Genomic DNA, 14955 nt, shown 5'->3' on the forward strand with positions numbered 1-14955 from the left:
AGTCTTTTCCATTTATTAAATGTTTACTCTGTGCCCAGCATGGGGCATTGCACTCTGTATTTATTATGATACAGCACTTCATTTAACCTTCACCAAACTCACTGAAGTAGAGGTTAGTATTTCCATTTTACATATGGAGATTGGAAAAAAACCAACAGGTTACATCATTTCTAAGTAACGGAGCCTGGGTTTGAAATGAAATCTGACTAACTACTAAACTGAGCCCTTAACTATGAAGTTAGTAATAGTTCTGTTTGAGAAAGGTAATACTAAAGACTTCTAAGTGCTAATGTCACAGAGCACATTTCATCTTTAGATATACTACAGTGAAGAATTTCATTTCTAGGAAATGGGCTAACGGACTCATGGATTTCCCATTTTGTATCAAGTAATGACATAAAATCAGTTGGGGATTAATGAGTTAATCTCTGGAGAAGTTTTTGAGGTATATTAAAATATTCCATTATATTTTTAAGTTCAGAAACAGGAACAGACAAAAGAGGTTCAAAATGTGCATCATTGGGAGGAAGCTGTCAATTTTTCGACTCAGATGCTGTCATCCCTAATATTTTATACACATATATATATGTATACATGATTTTATAAATACAAAGGATTATCAGACACATCCATTAAACAACTTTGCTCTATTATATGATGGGGAATGCATTCCAGATGCACCTTCTTGGATATTTAAACTATTAAATTTTGATCCTTCATTATGTAAAACGAGAGAAAGTAAACTAAAAATCTCTTTGTCTGATCATCTTTTTAATGTATATACTCTCCAAAGTGCATGGATCATACATTTTCGGGTTTTGCACATTTAACTCATAGGGCAGTGCATGTGGTAATATGCTGAAAAAGAATGACATGTGGTAGTATGCTGAAAAATAATTCAGTGCTTAATAATTTGGATCATCTTATGCATTCACAATAATTGGGGTATAGCTGTATAATTGTGGTGTATCTTAGAGATAGAATCATGCGATTATTATTTCCATTTCACTTTTTAAATTTATTTTTTACAGTTTTATTTTTAGTTTGGATTTTGCTACAACCATTTTTCTGTTTAATTCACTGCAGAACTATAAAGTTTTGATCCTAAAAAGTCACATGTGAATTGTGTAGCGGTGACTGGCAGAATGTGATATTAATAGGTTATTGACTTGTTAGGTCTTAAAGAGCCAGAGGGAACATCCCTTGAAGCCCCCGCAATGCACTGGAGGTTAGTTTCATTGATTGGTCTGTTTAACCCATCATCTCCAGGCATTTAAACAATGATATACGCTTGACAAACCTAATATTTCATTTTCTATCTGGGGACCATGGAACAGAAATTAAAGGAAAGAAAGACAAATGCACAGATATACAAGCTGAAAATGATGATGAATGTGAAAGAAAAGAAAGAGACGAATACAACACAGACCAAAATTAGGATCAGTAAATTCTGGAATCCGTAAATGCTCAAACTAACTGCAAATATAATTTCCAGGAGGTGGGTAGGGGAAAGGATTTAACATTTCTTTTGTACCCAAATTCGTATTGAGATACAGAAGAGCCAGCAAACCAAATAAGATACCAAATAAATGCTGGCCATTTGTGTGTGTGCGCGTGTGTGTGCATGTGTGTGTGTGTGTGTGTGTGTGTGTGGTGGGGGTGCATGGGTGGGTAAGAGAGAGAAGCCATTCATTAGTGTTTTCAATATTTCTGAAAAGAGCAAATTTAGGCACTTTCTTTTACCTAATTATTGCTTTCTAAACCTCAGAGGTGTCATGGAATGAGAAGAGCTTTCTTTTTTAAATTTAAGTTTTCTTCTGTTGGCAATTGGAAAAAGGGACACTTAGCGATAGCCTGTCTCGGGTCCCTTAAATATCTCTCTGATGTGACAGAGAAAAGAGCAAACAAACAAAAATACGTATTTTCTCAAAGACTAGTTAGTCTGTGGGACTTGGTCTGATTAAAATTCCACCCTGAACATCCAGTACACAGGATGAGGAGGTTCCATCAAGGTCATGGGCAACATGTTTAAGTGGCTTTATCTTCTGGGAAAGGCAGGATTTGGGGGAAGCAAAAATCTGAGGATCAAGTGAGCCAAGTTTTCATTCATGCCCTTTAGCGCATGGAAGTTTCTGTGATAAGTGATGTTTTAGCTTTTAAAATGTGTATCCTGTTAAAAATACCTAGATTTTAATTGTTTCTGTTAACAACAACTGCAAATCAACTGTACTGAAATAATGAAATCCTTCAACTCTCTCTGAGCCCGCTCAAGAACTTCAGAGATACCATTCTATTAACAAATAGTCACTCCATACCTCTGTATGTGGTAGGTGCTGGGGTGTAAGAGGGATGGATAAATGGGGGTAGTACAAGAGAATTACCAGAAAAAAGTCCTTGCTTCATGAAGTAGAGAACCGCACGGGATATTTAAGCAGGAATTACATGGTGTGCATAGACTTTCCATACTATGTGAGATGAGAGGCAGGGATGATAAACATATTGAGGAATGAGAGAAGCTGAACAGGCTTCTGAGTTTTGGGGCTGGAGTCATAGGGCAATTCTAGCTGGAGAAGATGCACACAAAGGCAGAGTTTGAAACCAGTGAGACCTCTGGCAGCATCACGCCCCGAAAGACGTGGAGTTCCCACATAACGCCTCTAGCTGGCTCTTGGTGTAAGTCTCGGCTCCAAAAGTTGTTGAACCCTGAGAAAGCCATTTCAACATGCAGACGCCAAAGGGTGACAGTGCAAAATAGTCCGCAGAAAAGTAGGAAAAAAAACAATGTATTTAAGGTAGATAAAGAAATGTGATATAGAGTGATTATAACCGACTTCAGAAAGTTTCATTTGTGGTGTGTAAAGGGAGCACATAGAAAACAGGTTTGTAGAGTTAAAAACCATCAAACTTGGCAGCTATGTCTCTGCTGTCTGCCTGCTTCTTGTCTTAATCCTTAATGTTACTTTTCCTTTATCACTTCTCAGTTCACTTGATGGAAATTATATAAGTATATACATGCTTAAGTCATAAAAGTAGGGGTTCTCTATTAAGATACATAAATCATGTTTTATCCACTCTTCAGTTTTCCAGATCTTCACAATATAACATATCTAATCTGCGTATAAAGGTCACCAAAATGACTTATTAAGTCAATGAAAAGTTAGACAAATGTATTTGATTTCATTTACTCACAGGAAGTAAATAGAGATTTATAAACTATTATTCAACTGTTTATTGATTCGTTCATTCATTTAAAATATTTACTAAAGTTTGTACTAGGTCTCAAATACCTGAATATTTGAACACACAAGTTTGATTAGAAGGTTTACTTTTACGTCAAAGCCAAAATAACAAACAAGAATTACAGCTTCAGATACATGTGTAAGTAGAGGGACTGAGAAAATACAGTTGTCTTCCAAGGATTTAAGATGGAGAAATTATTTACTTTTCTTAGTTATAACTGTACCACACAAATACATTATATATTTTGCTTCAATTGCCAAGGTAAGATACGTGCAGGCTTCAGTACAATATTAAGACAGTTCTCATGAAGTAACAACAGTGTCAAATAATGATAATATTATCGGAATACGAACTTCGACATCTGGAAGTAAGTAGTAAAATCATTGGTATGGAAGACAGAAATAAGGAGGTTATTAAGCCATAAGCTTCACCTGGCATCTTTCATTAGAGTCTGAATAAAATTCTTCATTGAAATTTGCAACACTGCTTGTAGTTCATCTTATTACTTTTACAGGGGACAAACAGCCATGTAATTAGAGTGTATTTGCAGTATTACACGCTTATTTGTAGCCTGAAGATTAGATACCAATTGGATGTTATCATTTAATGGCAAGTATAATTACCATGAAGATTGTTCTCTGAATCTAAGAGTTTACGTTTCAGTGGTGCTCCAACTCTACAATTATTTTTCAGTTAGCTTGTGTCTGCATTATTATTTAATAATCATATCCATACAGGGTATAATAAGGCCATTCTAAGTCACTGTTTAAAAAAATGAATCAGCTATACATAAAAAGCACACAATAAATATTTTACATTATGGAGTTTTCTATTTTTATACTAATTTCCAATGCAGTTATGATAACCGTATATCTAGTTTCTTGGGAACATACACAAGTTGCATCTTTAAGGATCTGAAGCTTACTATGGTAACAGCAGTACTGCCATGTGTTTGTATAGCAGCACTTAATTTCAAAGTGCCTTCATGAAGATTAAGCCTCATATTATCCTAAGGGGTTAGTAAGGAGAGGCCATTAAGAGCCTCCTTTATCCAGAAGGCAATTTGGGATACACAGAGGTCATGCTCAAAATCCTATGAACAAAGTTGGTGCTAGTAAGTCATAAATAGTGTCCTTTCCACTCAGTTATATGTCGTGGAAGTTAAACAGTGCTGGGGTCATCATTCAAAAATAATCTCTGAAGTATTCATTCATTCATTCATTCATCCATCCATCCATCCATCCATCCATCCATCCATCCATCCATCCACCCACCCAGTCAAAACATGAATGTCAAGAAGTATACAATGCAGCTTACCCAGGGTAAAGCTGACTATGCTAGGGAAGCTGAGAACTGAAGCTAATGTCATCCAGTCCCAGACAGAAGGCAGAGGTTTCAGAAGAGCAGAAGCTAAGAGGGTCTAGGAAGACATTTCTGGAGTCAGTGAATGGAAGCAAATGTGGGACTGGATGAGCCACTGATATCTCTGGACCAGTGGTGGGTTGGTAAATGTTTAACAACCAGCTCTCCAGGGGATCAAAGCCCTGATTGGTAGCATTTGCTGCTTTTCATGGTGCATTATCCCACCAGGGCTGATTCCAAACTGCCCACATGATGTCCTTAATTGTGGAATTGGGCAGAGGCATACAGTAGCACATGATTATGCAGTATTTCCACCGTACAGATAATATAGATGTAAATAGCCTCAAAACCTTGGATCCTACTAAATGTAAAATTATTAGTTGGTGATGTGTTTTGAGTATTGATTATCTTTGTTTTATGTATCTTTAATTATAAGTTCAAATAACTATTTTGAAAAATGACTTTGTTTACCAGTTGGTCTGAAAAATACCTGAAAATTTGCTTTTCCCAGCTGATGCTAATTAGTCCAGCACACCACTTGTCTAGACTACTACCCTCCTTCCCTTTCCAAAAAGAGAGGAATCCAGATGCTTGGGCTCTGTTTTAGTTGTCTAGGACTCCCATAACCAGTACCATAAACTGCGCGGCTGGAGCAATAGAAACTATCGCCTCATTGTTAGGGAGGCTAGATGCCTGAGATCGAGGAGTCAGGGAGTTGGCTCCTGAGGACTGTGAGCAAGGATCTATTCCAGGCTTGTCTCCTAGCTTCTGGTAGTTTGCTGGCATGCTTTGGTGTTCCTAAGCCTGGGCGTGCATCACCTCGATCTCTGCCTTAATGTTCACATGATGTTCTCATTGTGTACATGTCTATCTGTGTTCAAACTTCCCCTTCCTAAAAAGACACAGTAATATTGGACTAGGGCCCACTTGAATGACCTCATCTTAATAACATCTGCAACATTCCAATTTCCAAATAAGGTCACATTCTGAGGTACTAGGGGTTGGGAATTCAGCATATAAATTTGGGGGGACACTTAGCCTTTCTCTGCTTAGCATATTACTATTTCCCTTTCTCTGCTTAGCATATTACTATTCCCCTTGGGAAATACATTCTAAGTTCATACTGATTCTTCAGGCATGGAGGACCTTACCTGTTCATTCAATTAAACTCCTATTCATTCTTCAGGACCCAACCCAAATTGCACCTGCTGTTTAAATCTTTTCCTGTCCTCCCAAACTTCACGCCATGGTGGCCGACGTGTACTTGTGCTCCCTAAGTGGTATGTGGTACAGATGTCTGTTAGAGGTAGAATGTCCTTGTGGTTGAGGGTACAGCATGCTCTGAAGTTGGAGCTGGATTCAAATTAATGCTTCCCTCATTTCCTGGATAAGATGCATACGCTCTATGGCTCCTCTTTCCACATCTACTAAATGTGGGTAATAAAATGAACTTTCAGGTTTGTTTTGAGCATTAATTGAGAGAGTGAATGTCAAGAAGGTAGCATAATGCTTGCTACAAACCAAGTGGTCAATAAATGCTGGCTGCCTCATCACTAATGATCCATACACTTTTTAAGGGGTGCATACAGTGTCTATACTTCATGTTTTCTGTGTTACCATGAAGTGCTTAATTCTTAGTAGCCCCAGGCTGTGCCATGCTCATCTTTATCCGCTCACAGACACCTGGCTACTGCTCAATAAATGTTGAATGAACCTACATATTTCTAATGATAATATTTTGTTTGTTGCTGATGGTAAACATCTCATCTTCTGACTCACAGTTATGTCTCCATTATATTCCAGCCTAACAAGGGAATGTGTCTTTTCAAGCTGACCTGGAGTTGAAATACTTCAGCTATGTTTCTGTCATTATATCAACATTAAGTCTAAAATATGACATGATCTCATGGCATATTTTAATAATTGTTATATTTTGAGATAATTCTATGTTGCCATGAAGTTGTAGGAAAGAGCACATAGAGATCCCATGTGTGTGCATTTCTTTAACTTGTTTTTCCCAAGTGGTAACATCTTGTAAAACTATGGTATAATATTACAACCAGGATACTGTCATTGATACAGTTAAAGTACAGAACAGTTTCATCATCATAAGGACACTTCATGTAGCCCTATTAGCCACACCAATTTTTGTGCCACACAAATTATTTTGCTCTACCATTTTACATTCCCACCAGCAATGTATGAGATTCAGTTTTTCTGCATCCTTCCCAACATATGCTATTACCAGTATTTCTTATTTTATCCCTTTTTATAGGTAGGTAGACATATCTTCTATGGTTGTAATTTGCATTCCCATAATGGCTAATGATATCAAACATCTCTTCATGTGCCTGTTTGCCATCTATGTATCCTCTTCAATGAAAAGTCTCTACATGTCTTCTGCCTATTTTCTAATTGTATTTTGGTTTATTGTTATTGAGTTTTGAGAGTTCTTTATATATACTAGTTACTAATCCTTTGTTGATATGTGGTTTGCAAATACTTTCTCCCAGTCTGTAGCTTGTCTTTTCATCTTCTTACCAGTCTGAGGCAGAGCAAAAATTCTTAATTTTGATGAAGTCCAACTTCTCAATTTTCCCTTTTATAGGTGTGCTTTTGTTATCAAGTCTAATAACTCTTTGCCTACCCTATATTTTAAAGAGTTTTCTCCTATCTTTTAGTAGAAGTTTTATAGATTTATGTTTTACATTTAATTCCATCATCCAGTTTGAGTTAATTTTTATATAAGGTGTGAGACTTAGTTTGAGGCTCCTTTTTCAATTTGCTTAAGGCTGCTCAATTATTTTACCACCACTTGCTGAAAATTCTATCTTTCCCCCATTGATTTGCTTTTGAATCTTTGTCAAAAATCAGTTGTTCATATTTGTGGGGGTCTGTTTCTGGGTTCTTTATTGATTTATGTGTTTATCCCTCTGCCAATACCACATAGTCTTGACTACTGTAGCAATAAAATGAGTCTTGAAACTGGGTAAATTATTCCTACTTTATTCTTTTTCAGATTCCTTTAACTATTCCAGATTCTTTGCCATTCCATGTAAAATTTAAATAATCTTGTCTATATATCTCTCTCTCTCTCTCTCTCTCTATATATATATATATACATAAATCTTGCTAGGATTTTGATAGGAATTGCATAAACTATATACAGTTTGGGGGGAATTGATATCTCTACTGTATTTAATTTTCTAATTTACAAGCACAGTGTGTTTCTTCTTTTATTTAGGTCTTCTTTGATGTCCTTTATCAGCATTTTATCGTTTTTCAGCACACAAACCCTATACATATGTTGTTAGGTTCCCACCCTAAGCATTTCATTTTATTTATTGATTGAAACTGCATTATATTTTTAATTTAGCTATCCATGTTATAGCATAAAGAAATACAATTGAGTTTTGTATGTTTGTATGACTTTGTATGTTCTTGTAACCTTGTTGCCTTGTTGACTCATGAAGTTATTAATTCTGGGAGGGTTTTTTTTTTTTTTGGTAGATTCCTTGGGATTTCATTCATAGACAATCACGCAACCTACAAATAGAGAGAATTGTATTTCTTCTTTATTTTTTGATCTGTATGCCTTTTATATCAGTTCTTGTATTATTATACTGCCTAGAAATTCTTGCCAGACCTTCTGACTTGCCACATAGTCTTCATTAATACCATGGGTGGAGTCTCATTATGTGCCAGTGAGGGTGGAAGTCCAGATTCCTCACTCAGCCTTTCCTGGTGAGAGTGGGAGTGGAGCCATAGTTTTATCTCTGTTGTTGGCATGGAGCAGAGCAGTTATTTGTCTGAACCTTTTCTGTCTAGCTAGGCTGCCCTCTTCCTGGGCTTTTAGAAAGATCAAGTTCTTTTTGTGTGTGTCTGGGTGGCTTTTTTTGTGCACACCTCTTGATATCTCCAGATTGCCGAGTTCCCTGGCACGCAGCCTGGGATATATGACACAAAACAAAAATCCAATAAATTATTGACATGCTGTTTCTTGGTCCTGAGGCTAGCAGGTTTGTCTTCCTCTGTACTTATTACTTACTTCTTATGTTTGTTTTATATGTAACTTCCAGAGTTTTTAATTGTATTTATTGGGGAAATAGAGAAAATATATCCACACTCTCTTCCTGGAAGTAGTGGTCCAACGTCGCAGTGTTAAAGATAAGGTGCTTGGATCCATTTCTAAAGGTATAAAAAAAGTTTGCTCAGGTTTCATAAATAATCCATCATTCTTTTGACAAGTGTGATAGTATCAGATTTTTAAATTTTAATTGAAAGAGAAAATAGCAACTACTAAGATTACCAGTAACAAAATAGTAAGAAGGACTTATAAAGTTCTGAGTTTCTATAGTAAAAAAACATCATGTAATTAAGGAGATAAAAGGCTAGATAATAGCATATGGTGTTTTATCAACTCGAAAGACATTCATAAAGTACTTAAAAGTCCATTCTTTTGTGGGAGTATATGAAAACCATTGTGGGGATGAGGATCTGGCCTTCATCTGTACACCTCAAATATTGCTTCTTTCGAGATATAGAAGTCAAAAATCTTCTTCAGAGAATATATAAGACAAATGGGTTTGAATTCTGGGTTAGTAGCTTTTTAACCTCAGGAAGTTTTAAAATCTTTCCTTATCTGTAAATCAGGGTGTGGGTGGTTGTGAGGATTAATTGAGATAATGTACAGGCAATTCAACAAATTCCAAAACATAGCAGGTACCACTCTACAAGTGGTAGACCATTGTCTTTAACATGATTAGGTTTGTTAAAAAAACAAGTCAACAAGCCAAAATGGAGTTGCTTATGCTAAGCCCCCTGTCACCCAAATGAAACTTAATTATAGTTTAGGTCGTCCCAGAAATGGAATCTTAAACCAGTCAGTCAGGAATCCCCTGATCAGCGCTAGTTATGTTTGGCCTGATAGGCAGGCCTCCTGTAATGTCCTGAAGGAAAGTAACTTTGTAAGAACCAACCCCACTTTATTGCCAGTATAACTTCCTTGTTCTTCCTGCCTTCTGTCTATTAAAGTATTTCATTTGTAATAGCTCCTGGGAGGTACTCTACTGTCTGTCTGTTAGATTGGATGCTTCCTTATTTGAACTGCTTTTTGCTCAAAAAAACTCTTAAAATGTTTGATATGCCCCACTTTATCTTTTAATAGGGTTCATGTTAATTCAGATGAATTACATCCTATAGTCCTGGGCAAGGGTCTTTGTAATTAGCCATTTTGGAATAATATGCACTCAGGAAGAAAATTGCTTTAAAAAACTTGGGAACAGAGTATAGCCTACATAGAAAAACAACCAGCCTGAGACTCACTATTTAAAAATAATTTCTTTGACTATCTACACAGAGAAGATGGAAAGAGAAGGCAAAGTTCTCTCATTAGGTGTCTACTGAATAGGCCACATTGAAAACTTTAAAACAAAGTAATTTTATGCCAACTTCCTTTTAAAACAATGATAAAAATTCTTTACATTTGTATACTGCTTTGCAGTTGACAAAGAGCTTTCATATACATTATCTGGTTTCAAAGAGACTGGAAGGCGCCTCTCCCTCTCTGATGGATGTGTATGAATGTACTACTTTCCCCTGGGCTGCAGTCATCAATAGTCAATGAGAAGAAAAGCTGGTGTTTTTAGAAATGCTTGGCTGCCAGGTAACTGCATTAACTCTGCTCTTGCTGAATGGAGCCGGGTATTAACTGTGCCACAGGATACCATCCATATCAACTAATGAATATTTGACTTTTTGTTCCTATGAAGCAGTGTGGAGACGCATTCCTCTCTGTGTACCTGGTGCCCTCTCTCGGGACCCGTATCTCACTGAAGTTCTGTCTGACGGCGCTCACCATTTCAGCAAAACCTGCCCTGAAGACACTTAAGTCCTAAAGAGAAAAAGAGTAGAAGGTACTTAAACAAGTAAACTGCTGCATGGAATGAGGCCCGCACTGTTCTGAGGATAGAAAATTATCATAGTTGTGGAGGCCAGGGGAGGCATATCTTGCCTCCACGTAAAGGACGTCCGTAGTGGGAGTTGGGTGTGCTAATGAGGTCTCTGTCGCGTAAGTATTTAACCCAAGTCTGGATAGGACAGACATCTCTTAGAAGAGCTTGCTTTACTGTTCGGGAATCAGGGATAGAGGATTTCTAAGGTCTGTTCTGATTCCAGGTTCTCTGCTTCTGAGATTCCTGTTTGTTCTCTGATTGTTTCGTGTATAGGGAACCACTCTTTACATCTTCTGTATTTCTCTTGATGCCAAGCAGTGTTCACAGCCTGTTGACTGAAAACTGAGGCAGAATAAACAAAACAAAAAACATGTCATGCTTCCTAGGAACGTTAGTAGGAGCAGAGGTGGAACTGAAATGGGTGAAGCAGGGGCCTTCTCAGTAGTGCTTTAGTTATAGGACTTATTCACCCTTATCCACCATTTCTAAACTCCAGATTGATGCCTTTGATATTTTTCCACCAAAATACCGAAAGCTTCAGCCTGGTCCCAGGTTTCAACAGGCCAGTTGTGCCCAGCTGCTGTAATACCACATACTGTGGTCTGCCGGTTCCCATTTGAGAACAAGCAATTCCCTCTGTGACTGAGCCATATCGACACATTAGGATCTGTTACTTATCATGACCCACTTCCAGGAACTATTTTTGGAATTGGTCATCTGTGTGTCCTGTGGCAAGTGGCCTACCACTATATACATACATACACATATATATATACACACACATACACATACACTTGTTGAATAAATGAATGAGTGAACGAATGGATGAAAAGAGTGAAACAACAAAGCATAATTGAAAGAATATGGATTTTAGAATCGGATAGAGTCTCACTCAGATCTGAGCTCTGCCATCTTTTAGTACGGTGTAGATTTATACAAATTACTTAACTTTTAAGCCTCAGTGTCTCTGTTGTAAAAATCAGAAAATATTATTTATCTGTCAGCATTGTTATGACAATTAAAGATGTATTTAAAATATCTGGTTCTGGTAGAGGCTCAAAAAATGTTACTCTTAGTTGCTATACAAAAAATTGTGTTAATTGTTAAGGATATACGATGAAACTGTTGAGAGGGAAAGAAAGAAGCATGAGCAGATGACTGCATTCAAAATAGGAAAATAAGCTTTAGAGGTGGGTACAGTGTGCTGTGGGAACACAGGGGAGGGCCATGAGGTGAGCAGAGATGCCACACTGCACAACTGCAGAAACTGCAGGCACGTTATAGCCTGTATGAATGGAGGGCACTGCCCAGCTGCCAATCACATAAGCTTATTGGCTGAACCCCATAAAACTGCTGACACTCAACTACAGTGACATGAAATAAAAATGGGAATGTGTCCCCTGGATCTTACTTACATGGAGACACCTTGTATGGGGAAAAAGGAAGAATCAGAGATTTTTCTAGAGGCAGTCCCATCCCAGATGAGCCATGGACTCTGAGAAGGAGTCAGGGAGGCGAGGAAGGGGTGAAGCCACAGTCACGGGGGCGGCAGACGCGATGCAAGGGAGGCTTGACAAAGTATTCTGAGGGACAAGAAATTCAGCATTTCTGAGGGTGGAGACTGAGGCAATGTGAGAAGCCCGTAAAGCTGGAGAGGGGGGCAAGTTCGGGCCATTCAAATGCTATAAACACTATAGTCTTGAAGCAAAATTACCTAGTGACTGTGGGGAGGACACTGGTTCTCGCATCCTGAATAGTTCTGTTGGTAGCTGATTCGCTGTCCCCTCCACTGTGACCTTCTCCACTCTTCAGTCTAAATTAGGTCCTCCCTTTAATCTATTGCAGGCCACTTATTTTTTCATTCATATTCACTGGCCACAGTTTTAAATTATAAGCAGAGTTACTTGTTTACCTACAGAACAAACTACAGGAGGGCAGAGACCTTTTCCAATTTGTTTTAAATTACCTAACCCGTGCCTGGCACAGTGCCTGCAACTAAGTAAGCAGGGGCACAATAAATACGGGTTGAAGCAATGAATGGATAATAAATAAGAATTCTCCTAGTCTGCTATCCCCATACCAATTCTCCCTGCTAAAAATACTTTAGGAAGTCCATTTGAAGGAGCCTACAGGAGAGCTGTCACTAGCACTTGTGCAATTACCTAATTTACACAAAAGGGGACCCTTTAGCTCAAGTACCAGATGTGGAAGGAGATAGCCCCCTTTCCTCCCAACGTCTGGGTGCTCTGACCCAAGCCTGTGATGCCAGGTGGCAGGGAAGGGTTGCCTGGCTGCGTGCCAAGACAGACAGGTACGAGGAACAGTGTTGCATCTTTTTCTTAACATGTGAATTCAAGGCCTCTTAGCTAGAGATGAAGAGGTTTGAGTGTTGGAGTAATAAATGAAGAAAACATCTTAACATTTTACTAAACCCAAGGCCAGTTGTAAGTCAGTTACAAGAACGCGGTTTGCCGTTCAATCTGGCAGGCACGGGGATACTGTGAGAACCTGGATTAGATCTTCTCCAGCATCAGTAGCCTCCGAAGGGAGTGGTGGTGTCCCTATCGTTTGCCTCTGGCTTATCAGTATCAAGTATCCCCTTGCTATGCTGTAGAGACGAGCTTTTTCACTTTAAAACTATAGGCAAATCTGTAACACTTCCCTCTTGTTTTCAGTTTTGAAACTTATGTTTAAATTACTTCAGTGGAAAAAAGGGAGACAAAATGCCCACCTCACTGTGAACAGAAACTGATTTCCTAAATTCTTTTGCAACTTACGTAGCTGTCAACTTGCATAACGTATCAAATGCATTTTCCTCCCCTCAAATGCACAAATTTACTTTCAATGAAGACTAACATTTAATATCAAATATGTGATGAAGTGAAAGATAAAACATTTAAATTGTGGCAAGATAATATTCATTCAAATAAAAATGTTTCTGAAAGCCTGGTATTGGGGATTATTCCGTGTTGTAGGTCTAAGCTTTGCACAGTCACAATGTCTCCTCTTTTCCCCCAAAGACAAAATCCATTCATTGTCTTGGGCATTTGAAACAAACATGTAATGCTAATCTTACAGTGATCAAAGTTTCCGTATTGAGCAGAGTTTGGAAGAGAACCTTATATTTGTAATATAAATATGTAAATTCTTTCAATATTGCAGCTTGTAAGAGGCATCCCATAAACTTTCTTTCAAATTATTTTTCTTTTTCCCAAAAATGTTTCTTTTAGGGGGTTCTTTGTTAGTGTTTCAGCCAAATTAGCTTTGGCTCTCATAGAGTTGGATTAGATTTGATGCTATATTAAAGTGTAATAGTGAAAAGCCAACTAGATTAGGGAATTGAAAGTCCTAAAGTTGCATAAAACAATGTTATCTTGTTTTTCACAGAGTCGGTGAAGAAAACATTATTATCAGTAGTCAGCTCAGCTGAAAATCCTTGGGGAAGATCCTACCCAACATAACCCTACTCTGGACCAGAGACGCTGGTGTCTCAGATTTAAGCACTGGGACAAAAGTAGTTGCTTTATCAGACAGTTGCTAGTGGAAAATGTACTTTAGTCACTAGCGAGAATTAATGAGGATCCTTACCTGGTAAGCTGAACAACTGAGAGTGATTTGGAGCCCAGAGAGGAAAGTCCACCAAGTGAACCTTTAAAAAGCAGGCCCTCTTCTCCAGGAATTCTCAGATTACATCCTCATCCACAGAGCTGGAATGACCCATCGCTGCCCTGGAGACTGCATGAGAAAAGAGTGAATCGTCTAGCACCAGACTTATTTACAGAATAAGAAGGCAGGAGACACCAGATGCATCTCATTAGGAAGCTAGCCAGTTAGCCCACACTTCCCTTGCATAGCCCTTAAAATTGCAAGGTGTGTTTCACTAACCTAAAGAGTTTGGTTTCCTGCCGCAGGGGTATAGGGGTTCTGCAGTTTCTGCTTTCCACGAGCTTAAAAGGTAGCTGCGAGGTTTTGACCCTCATACTCTCTGAACTCAGTGGCGCGGTTCCACAGAGGCAGGACCCTTCCTAGCTCACAATATTATAACCCTTGGAGAGAAGAGAAAGAAGCCAGTGCTGGTAGGAAGGCAGGCGGGATTGTGATGGGCCCTAGGGGAGGGGAGGGCAATTAACTCCCTTCCTCCACTGCAGAGAACCTGGTTTCTCTTGATCTCGAGTAGACTCCAGCCAGTGGCCGGGATTCTTTACAGTGAGTGAAAGACAGGGAGGCGGCAATACCAAAGAGGGGGGACCTGCCCCGCTCAGGCCTTCAGAGTGAGGGAACTTTCATAATGAGGCCTGTGGATAAAGGACTGCGATCCTTTACAGCAGAGGGAAGTGCAAATAGGGTGCGTCGGAGCTGATCTCTCGGAGCCACTTCACCTCTGAACAGGTTCGGAGCT

General features: G+C 38.6%; 1 long non-coding RNA gene across 1 annotated transcript; it reads right to left on the reverse strand.

Annotated features, from left to right (window-relative positions):
- Nucleotides 1-3242: 3242 nt before the first annotated feature.
- Nucleotides 3243-14577, reverse strand: LOC108385213 (uncharacterized). Its single transcript, XR_001850229.3, has 4 exons — nucleotides 14442-14577; nucleotides 14145-14291; nucleotides 10404-10495; nucleotides 3243-8790 (listed from the first exon to the last, which is right to left on the reverse strand). It is a non-coding gene; the product is annotated as an uncharacterized lncRNA (long non-coding RNA).
- Between the last annotated feature and the right edge of the window lie 378 nt (nucleotides 14578-14955).

Source organism: Manis javanica, chromosome 13, assembly GCF_040802235.1.
Source record: "Manis javanica isolate MJ-LG chromosome 13, MJ_LKY, whole genome shotgun sequence".
NCBI classification, from domain to species: domain Eukaryota; kingdom Metazoa; phylum Chordata; class Mammalia; order Pholidota; family Manidae; genus Manis; species Manis javanica.